This window comes from Halyomorpha halys, unplaced genomic scaffold (assembly GCF_000696795.3).
Source record: "Halyomorpha halys isolate HHAL.00 unplaced genomic scaffold, Hhal_1.1 Scaffold358.1, whole genome shotgun sequence".
Taxonomy (NCBI): Eukaryota; Metazoa; Arthropoda; class Insecta; order Hemiptera; family Pentatomidae; genus Halyomorpha; species Halyomorpha halys.
Window position 1 is genome coordinate 173,276 of NW_027105142.1, and position 10,420 is coordinate 183,695.

The 10,420-nt window shown below is 32.7% G+C and overlaps 1 long non-coding RNA gene across 1 annotated transcript in view; it reads left to right on the forward strand.

Annotated features, from left to right (window-relative positions):
* Window positions 1–2,094: 2,094 nt before the first annotated feature.
* LOC136796098 (uncharacterized) overlaps window positions 2,095–10,420 on the forward strand; it is a 315,918-nt gene continuing 307,592 nt past the window's right edge. The window contains exon 1 of the long non-coding RNA XR_010843798.1: window positions 2,095–2,187. This is a non-coding gene — a long non-coding RNA (uncharacterized lncRNA). The remainder of the gene's footprint in view (window positions 2,188–10,420) is intronic.

The following is a 10,420-nucleotide window of genomic DNA, read 5'->3' on the forward strand; positions in this document are numbered from 1 at the left end:
ATACGAATTTGAAAAGAACATTAAACAGTTTTTACAGAAGACAATTTAAATCTATAAGGAAAGAAGTAAATTTTATAACACATAAAATGAGATGCGCCCCCCTCCCCGTGTAATATAACGAGGGGATTTCTTTTATCATTTCGTAGAAGGTTAACAGTTAACCCGAGGAATCCTGTAACATTGATAAAAGCTGAAAATTATTCAACGAATCAAGAGATAAATCAAAGAGCAAGATGGTGAAACTTTTACTCTAGAGTTGAAGTTGTGCACAATGGAACTATGCAGCCAAGGTGTCCATTCTATAATAAAGAAAGTCTCAGCTTTGGACCTAGCTATGGACTTAGAAGCAACTTGCTTTGTCAAACAATATCAAGTTAGTTCGAACTCTTATCCCAGGTGAAGCTTCCGCTGATTTTATTTCCTGCGGATTGACAAAAGACCCCTAGAAATAGCTACAAATGAGATATTCCGGATGGAAAAATAACATGAAATGTTTTAAGATTATTAATGAGAGATTTCCTTCTTGCCATTTTTACAATTCTTTTTAATTTTTTTTTTTTACATCATTGTACAAAACCTATAAAGCTTAGAAATAATACAATTATGTTTATAACACTTTATATATATATTTATTCTATTTTATTCTTCACCTGACACTGCCATACGGTATATGAAATATATACTATATACGCACTATGCGGTAAGGAGAGGTTTATTGCATTCGCAAAAATTTCAAATCTGAATTTTCAAAGGAAATTTACACTTTTTAATTAACTGAAGTTAGGAATGGATATACACGTAGGTTCTCCTTTCAGAGTTCAAATTTATTATGTTAATGTATAAACAAATAGTCTTTGATCTTTAATCACCCTCATTAAAATTGTTTTACAGGGCTTAAATGCCGAACAGCTTCCTTCAATTTACCTTTAATTTTGTTTATTTATAATAGTAAACCATATATGAAAACATTCGTAAAAAATACGGATTAAATAATTAGATAAATAGAAAAATTGTACATTTTGTTGATTCTTATAAATAAATAATAAGCCATATGTTTTATATAGAATTCGGTATTTTATAGTTTTTTCGAATTGTCTTATATCGCTTATTTGAAAATGTTAGCCCTGATTTATTGTTATATTTTTTAAAAATCTCTATTTAATCATAAATTACGCATTAAAATTAAAATTTGTTTTCTTTGTTATTTAAGCAGCTATCTATGATGAGTTATGTTCCCTATCGTTCTTTTGCAGTACCTAATAGTAAAAATAGGAACATAAAGAGTCCACAAAAGATTTTTATCTAAGTGCTAAAAGATGTAAGAATTAAAATCATTTGGTTAAAGCTGGCTAGAAGGGACTCCAATTTACTATCGAATCTAATAGATTATGTTTTTGTGAAGATCACTTCGATGTAGGTATAATGAAAGATACAAATTTTATGTTCTCTAGAGGTTATATTTATTCCGAAAGACTACTTAAAGTAACAAAAAACTTAATTGTTTCGTACATGTAATGAGCAGGAAAATTTTCAAAACTAAGCATCAGTAATAAATATAGTACCTTGACTAAATTAACTGCAATTTAGAGTATACTTACGCAGATGTTTTAACATAAACTCTAGAAAATAGAAATCCTGGTTTGTTGCAAACAATTTCGATAACACTAAAGCATGGATTTTAGACAAATTCGTACTTTTGCATTCATAAAACCGTATTCCATAGTTGGTTAGAAAAAAAAAAAAGTTCTTTTAACAGAAAGATACGTAATAATCAACTTCAATGAAAATTGTTATTTAATTTAATTTGTAAAATTTCTTAATTTATTTATATGATGACGTATGAAGGGCATCAGTTTAATGGTCTAAGAAATTTGAGTCGGTTGATTTTGATAAATTAATGAACCGATAACATTTATTTCATCTACAGTTGCTCAGTAGTTTATTGTTTCTTTTCATAGGGATAAGTATGAATATATGTTTTCTTAAAAAGTCAAAAACTAAATCAACCCCTAGAGATTAAGAATATAGCTAGGGGCGAAAGATGTGGGGAGGGGGTAAGCTTAGCCAGGGGTAGGGGGTGCCATTCAAGTGCGGGCTCTATTGGAGTGCGGACTGGAATCTCCGCTCTTTGGACGTGCCGATGTGGCTAAACCAGAATTATGCTAGCATTTAATTGTGGTGATTATGGTAAGATGTCATTGATTATTTCAACTCTTAAAACATTAAAATTTCCCATAAAATGCATACAAAAATAATTGCAATTATATCTTTTTTTTAAAATTTATTTATTACTTATTAACACACCCACACATATATTTATATAAATGTGTGTGAATGAAGAAATTTTTCCATTTTTTTTTCTTTTTTAATCTGGTACATTTAATATGTCTACAGTACTAAATTTTATATATTTTTTAAAATTGAATTTATGCTCATAAGTAATAAAAAATGATTAATATTTCAATTTTTTATTTTTAGCTTAATATCTCTATACCATTATTGTTATTTCAGGAGTTCCTACCATCAATTAGAAAAACTGACATTATGAATGGAGTTCATATTGACTATTTATCCTAATGATAATAGTACTAATAATATAAATGGAAAAATAGTATTCCTTCACAATTACTATTATTTGATTGGTTTCATAGCGTTCATAAAAAAAGAAATCTCAAAGAGGAAGGGTTGAGCATATCAAGTATGGAACATGTACAAACATTTAAGAAATGATATCAGTTCCCTCATCCAAGTTCTGCAGAAATTTTGACAAATAAATGATTGATTGATAGGCTAGCAAGACAAAGCTATAAAGTGTTTGTCAGCTGCTTCAAACTAAAACCAAAAAAACATTCAACTGCTGGATAAATTTTCTAGACCAGTAATTTTCGCAACATGTAGAGAAAAAGACACAAAGAACATGTTGTGAATATAATTCCATTCCACTTTGTTCGAAATATTCAAATCCATACTTACAAAAAAAAAAAACATACCCAACGAATAAATTATATGTTACGAAAAACGCCCATTCAAGCAACTTTAAGTATAACAAGTAGTTATGTATGTACAACCTATTCAGTTATCCTTTATTATGCAATCGGAAATCAAGAATGATTAAATTAATAAACATGAAACTCCATTAAGTGAGAGGAAGTTGAGATATTACAATATTAAAGTTATATGATGATATGAAATTTAATTTTCTTATAATAAACATCACTAAAAACATAAAGATATATATTTTTTAATTGCTCTAGGAAAAAATAATACGTCAAGACAGATCCAATTTCTTGAACTGACGACGTTAATACTTAAATAAAAGTTCACTGATTTCGCGGTATAATCTAAATTAAGTAGTAACTAAGCACTGTAAAAATTACTGTGGTATTAATTGTGAATAAACTATCACACAATTAAATTCCTAGTTCTCAAATCTAGTATTCCTAACAGTACTTACCTCTAAGCTCTTTATGGGTTTGTGTGGGACTGATCTGATTGAATTTTTCGTTATTTTTATACGGTTTTTTTTGTTTTGTTTTTCATAACCAGGATTGAATTTTTATGTGACAAAAAACATGTACGTAAATGTGTCTTTATTTTTACCCAGACGTATAATAAAATTATTTAATAAAAATCCAGTCAAAAATAGAGAAATTCAAGTACTAAATACTAAGTATTAGTACTTAGGTTTAAGTTATAGTAATTTAAAGTAATAAAATCGTCTAAGATCTAAAGCCATCAAAATTCATAAAGGTGCATTTTTATTCTAAATTTATCGGAAAATAATTGAGAGCAATCAATGTTGTAATTTTTATTAGTTAAGGGAATTCGAGCACTGAAAACTAAAAAAAAAAAAATTAAAAAAAAGGGGAATTAAGGAAAAAGGGGCGGGGAACAAACTCACACGGTTAAAATAACACTACTTTACTGCTCTTCTTAATTATTTTTATATGCAATTTATATTGATGTTTATAGGGGAAGTTAGGATTAAGACCAATAGTATGCCTCATTATACCATAATTCCCACCTATCAGTTTATGAACAGGTTTCGTAAACTCAAAAAAAATATATACAAAATAACAGACAATGTACATTAAAAGAAATCAAGCTAAAGTAAAACTCTCTAAAAAAATATATACGTATAGATCCTACAAAGATAACAAACATAAAATATACATAAGTCTAAATTCTAACTTAATAGTTACTAAAACTATACAAACAATTCCCTTTGATAACAAAAAAAAAATACTTCTACTCACCAATGACAATATTATATATAGTATTGTATTATACAATACACCTGACACGTTTTAATAACGAAAATTTCGGAAAAGGAAAAAAGAAAAGAAAAGAAAAAAAAAATGTACTCATTTGACGAGATGAGAAAACTCCAGTGCGCTTACTGAGCCTCCAGTATGGGGAGCTTCTGTTGCTCAATATGAACAGTTCTCCATTTCTTAGGTTAATTGACACTTTCTATAGTTACGAGATAGTGTTCCCTGATTGTAATTACCCTGAATGGGTCCTCATATCTCAGGAGCTCCTTGCCTCTGTTAGAGCTCACTCGGCGATAGACAATAGTTCTAATTCCCACTTTGTTTATGACGTCCCGGACATTAATGTTATGACGCGCCACGCGCCTAGCTTTTTCTCCCTCGATTTTCTTTCTCACTTTGTCCCACATTTTCCATAGTGCTACCCCTTTACTGATGATACCTTACCCGCCCGTCACCGTATTCTTGTTAACCCTCTTGCGCCCAGGAAGCCCAAAAAAAGGACTTCAAAGGGAGAGTACCCCATCGCCGAGTGGATACAGTGGTTGTATGCCACTATCGCTCTCACCATAGCTTCATCCAGGCCCTTATCTAACTGATACACTGTCAAATGATCGCTCAACGTACCGTGGAGCCTTTTTATTCCTCTCCCTGCTTTTAGGATGCCCTGGGATATTTAGGTGCCATGTCATCTCCAGCGCTTTCATCTCCTCCTGAACGTAAACGTTATCAAATTTGCGTTCCCCATTCAAAGAGATTCGCTCTAGGATCCCAAAGACCTAGAACCATGTACGTAGTGCTTCCAACGCCACTTACGCCGATCTGTCCCGTACCTGGCGTGCTATTTTACTGAAAAGGTCAGTTATAGTAACCCATTTGTAGTCCCTCCAGGTGATCGTGTCTACTTACAAGTCCATGAGCGGTGTATTTACAGTCGGTATCTCCTCCTGCGTCGCTTTTGGTGGGTGCCTATAACATTGGGTACTAAGGCACACGTCACACTTATATTATTTCCTAAATCATTCATCGCATGCCCCACCAAAAATACCGATGTTTAAGGCTAAGTCCGCAAGCTTTTGTCTTTCCCTAGTGGGGTACGATAGGGGGACCACCCTCAGTCGATCCTCGCCCTGAACGGTTCCCACTATTATTGAACAGCGAATGAACGTTCTATCCACCTTTATCTGTTCCGTCCTCCAAATTTCTAGAAGTGAGTTACCAATGTAAATAGTAAGATAAAAATACCGGTTCTGGCACAGGGCTTCAGAGCAATATGGCGCCCATTTCCCGCCAAAACATTTCAACCTATAAGTGCCCCATATAGTCGATTCGTAAAGATTTAACTTTGGACCTATTTTTACCTCTCTAATCTTTTTTTATGTTTTCCTCAAATTTAATATAATTAGCATTTTTGAGATATATAAAATTAACGAACTAATTCTAATGGTTATAACACGAGTAATAGTGATTTTAATAGACAAATCTTTTAAGAATATAAGAGCTATAAAATAATCAGGGGTTAGTTAAAGGGTGGGAAAATAGAAGGAAGAGAGTGGGGGTAACAAATGAAGGAGAATAGAAGAGGATGGTTACACCTTCCCTGCTCTCCTCAATGGGGTTGAAAGAAAAACGTAAATTGATAGAACGAGTATTAATTTTTAAAATTTTCAAGGATGGCCACAATATTCAAAGTTGCTGTTATTACATATCTGAAGTTTCACGGTCCTACCGGAACTCTTATCCAAAATGCGTAATAAAGGTTTGGCGAAGTCTTAACTGTGGGGAATGTTGCATCATATGAAAAACCAGACACACTATTATCGAGAATCATCTATTCGAAACAGAAGACTCATCTGTGAAGATGTTTAGTATCAGGAGCTCTGCCGTAATATCTGCGTGTGAGAGTTGAAGTAGAACCTGTTACTGGAAAGAAAATTATCAAGGAGGAGAAGGGTGGAACCGACGGTGGGTTATAATAAGAAAGCACTTCTCTACCTTTTAGGCAGATTGAAAGACTACTGAGTCTCGTAATTCCTTGCAGGGGCTTCCGAGCCATGACTTTAACCAAGGTGGTCGTTGGTGTAAATAAAGTTTTAATTCGACGTTCAATAGAACCAAACCGAAGTAAAAGTGATTATAGGTTATTGCCTAATATGCTGATGATCCACATCACCATGAGGGGCTCGAAACAAATTCTGTGATGTTCTAATCTGAATCACACCTGCACTATCTACATGGCTTAAGAAACTGGTATACTTAATAGTTAACTATAGATTATATAAGATACATATATATATATCTTGGGTTGAGGTGCCCCAAACATTTGTTTAGCCTAAGAAAAGTTTGGGAGCCACTGTCCTATTTGATGTAAAAGCTCAGAGCAGAAACCTTAAGTTGATTCAGATTGCCAAGAACAAACTATGGTAATTGATTCCTGAAAAAAAAACCACATTATTAATTATGATCATTGTGGAATTTGGCAGAAAACTATAATAATCTTAATCTAAAATAAAGAATATATTGTGATTATATATACTACTACAACCCATGAAGGGTTTTGGCTTCAGTACTTAGTATGGAAGTAGTCCTTGCGAAACAATGATTGTGCAAGAAGATAATTTGGCCAAGATTACGCTGAACCCCAATTAAGGGTATTTTATTGAGTCTGTGTATGCCCTAAGAGGGAGGAAAACCGAAACCACAGGATCAACCCTCGGCTGATTTAATAGAATAAATAATCATCTGCCACAACCAGATTTGATTCCGAACCTAGAAGACCTTACTCACTTCGCTACCCTATGTTCCCTGTACATACGTTTATCCGTTTATAAATAATAGATATTCTCATCTTTTTAAAAAGCATGATTAAAAATTATAGGGAACTATCTTACACATGTCTTCTTCTGTATGTATTACCTTTAATTTTTTATAGAATTCAGTTCCTAGGGATTGGAACTTATCACTATAAGAGATATAAATTACGGAATATGAACTATAAGGGGGAAAATTTACTACTGGAACATGATTTATAAGTAATAATTTTATTAAGATGACCAAAGGATTTTACCAACATTATCAATGATATGAACTCCCAACAAATCATTTGAAAACTGCATGTAAGGTGGTTGGGTGGTAAGGAACGGTATGTGCTATTGTTTGAACATAAAATATATATATATATATCAAGATTCATAGATCATATTAGCCATCACAAATAAAAAAAAAATGATAATATCTTCAAAATAGGCGAAGAGACTAGCTGAACTAGTTGATATTCAAAGTTATCATCATAAGTAATCGAAAGAGTTAGGTAAACAACTAAATCACTGAGAAGATGAAATGTCCCATGTTTCCGGGAATTAGGTTTAAGGGGAGAGGAATCAAAAGAAAAATATTTTTACTGATATTTTCTATGGGAATGTTTGTTGAAAAGTCCGAAATCTTCTCCCACGGAACCTTTAATCATAGCTTTGGAATGAATATTTGTGGAAATAAGACGGCGAGGTGTCACGTTTGATTGCAAATATTTGCACGATACTACCTTTAAAAAAAAAAATTAAATCTGTATCACTACGACCCATGAAGGGTTAGGGGTACATTACTTTTTGAGGAAGTACTGTTGCTAAACCAACGGTTGTGCAAGGAGCTGATCTGGCCAGAATCATGTTCAACCCGCAGAGGAATTATGGGTGGACCCCGAGGGACTAATAGAGGGCTAACGAACCCCCAGGACTGTGTCACGGCTACAGTGAAACAGAAAATTATTTTCTGATGGGATTCAAACCCAGGTCCTTGGAGTTCGTAGCACAATGCCTTACCACGGAGCTAAAGTTCGTTTCGAATGTAAAACGTGATTTTTTATCTTAAGGAATACAACACAACGTTTTGAGGTTATTTATAGTAAAATATTTAAATAGAAGCATGTTGTGGAATAGATTGTTTGGTATGCATCAGTAGTTAATAAAAATATAATTTTACCTAACTGGAGACGGAATAAGATAGTTAATTCTCACATTAAATTGTGCGTAGGCAGAACATGTGGTACGGTCTGAGGCGGTAAATTTTACTCCCGGTTGTTCGAAGGCCGATCAGATATAGAACAGGAGGGTTCCGCTCCATGATTTAGCTCTGCGATACATCATTAGTTAGGAAGGTGATTTTTGCCGGAAAAGGATAGAACGTGGGGTTTTAATTAGTTGCAAAATATCTCTGTTCTGTTAGGCAGTTTATCCGGAGTTCTTTGATGAGGATTTAAGCCATGGATTCGAATTAAAAATAAATACGATCAGTGCTAGATGCTATTTTTTAAAAACTTTAATTATTGATATTTAAAACTGTCTTAAAAATATATACTATCTGTAACTTTGATGTTATCTATACAATGCTATGATACAGAATCTTAATTCTCCAGTCTTGACACTATTCTTCAAAGGTGATAATGTGAGATTGGAGTGTTTGGGATACAGTGGATGGGTCACTGATAATTGACATATGTTATCAGCAAACGTGGTGCGAATAATGTTAAGATGGGTTGGGAAATCAGGTGTAAAAACTGTGTAAAGGATAGAACCAAGTATTCTAGCCTGAGCTACACCAGGAGACTGAGAAAAGAAAGATGAATAAGCTGTTGTGGTTTACTTTAAATAATTTGTGAGAGACATAAGAACGGATAATGAGGAAGTATTTTGGGATTAGGAATTTACGGATCTTGTATAACAGTCCCGAATACCAGACTCGAACAAAAGTCTGTTCAACATTGGGAAGGACACCCAGTAGTACATTCCACGCTACAATGAAGATGAGAAAACATCAACTACCCGATGACATTGCTCGATAGTGGAGTGGGATGTTCGGAATCCAAATTGGTGATCTGGGATTATGTGGTTAGAATCTGGGATGGGAACAATCATTTCAAGATGAGTTTCTCAAGGATTTTGCCCGTGATAGATTAAAGAGAGAGACAACAGTAGGAAGGAATTCTGTCGGCTTTTGAGGTTTGGGAATCGTTAGATATTTAAACAAATTATAATAATGGCAAATACTAAAAAAAATAAAGAAAAACTATTAAACAAAAAGACAAATATTTATTGTTAGGATACAGGGTTTGTATCGGAATATTCCAAAAACAAATCCTAGAATCTTTCGAAAAGCCAATAACTAACTCAACATTCAACGTTTCGACAGTTCAAGCAAGGAACGTCACATAAATGTAAACCGAAGAGTATAATGTATAATAAATGTAACACATTATTTCAATTAAACGCATCATGTTGATTAAAGACATATTAACACATACTTTTGTTGATGTTGATATCTTTGGTCTGAGGAAATACTTTCATGGGAATATGTTCTGTAGCAATTAAATTTGCTTTTGCATCGTGAATAAAATATTGTACAAGCTTAAAAGTAAGATATTTTTGCAATTAAAAAGAAATATTAATTTGGACACATATGTGTGGACACATATCATTCACCAAATTCATATTAAATCTATAAACTCTTTCAGTAGAAGATTATTAATTTTTTAAAAAAATAGTATTAATCAGTTCCACCTTAATGTTTAAAATAATGAAGTAGTTTGATCTTCACAAATTTCTTTTCAGATATAAAATGAGACTTTTATGTTGAGAGATATATATAACGTTTTAAGGTTATTGAAAACAAATGTATAGTATGAAATATTTAAATTGAGAATGTTGTAGAATAGCGTAATTTGCATTTAATAATTTATGAAACGGACAGACAAAGTAGATAAGTTAGGAAAATTCATTCTACTAACAAATTTTCAATTCTGTGATGAGAAAGCAGTAGAATCCCAAATCGTTAGTTCATTTAATGAATTGAGCGAAATAAGTAAAATCCATATAGAGGCATTCGCTAAGTTAAAGGAAGAACCCAAAGGTATAAACACATGTAAACGTAGTTGCATTATTATTTAGGACACAAGTATTGATCAGAGGATGTGAATAAAAAGCATACCAACGACCTTACAATACTAGGTTCATTAGTATATTCCATTAATCCGTACAAATCTGGAGCATGGAAGTTAAATATACTCTATCAAATGGCTTTAACTTTACAAGCCAGCAATTTGACTTTAGATCATCTGCCGAATATAATTATAATTAATGAATGGAATATGGTCCGGG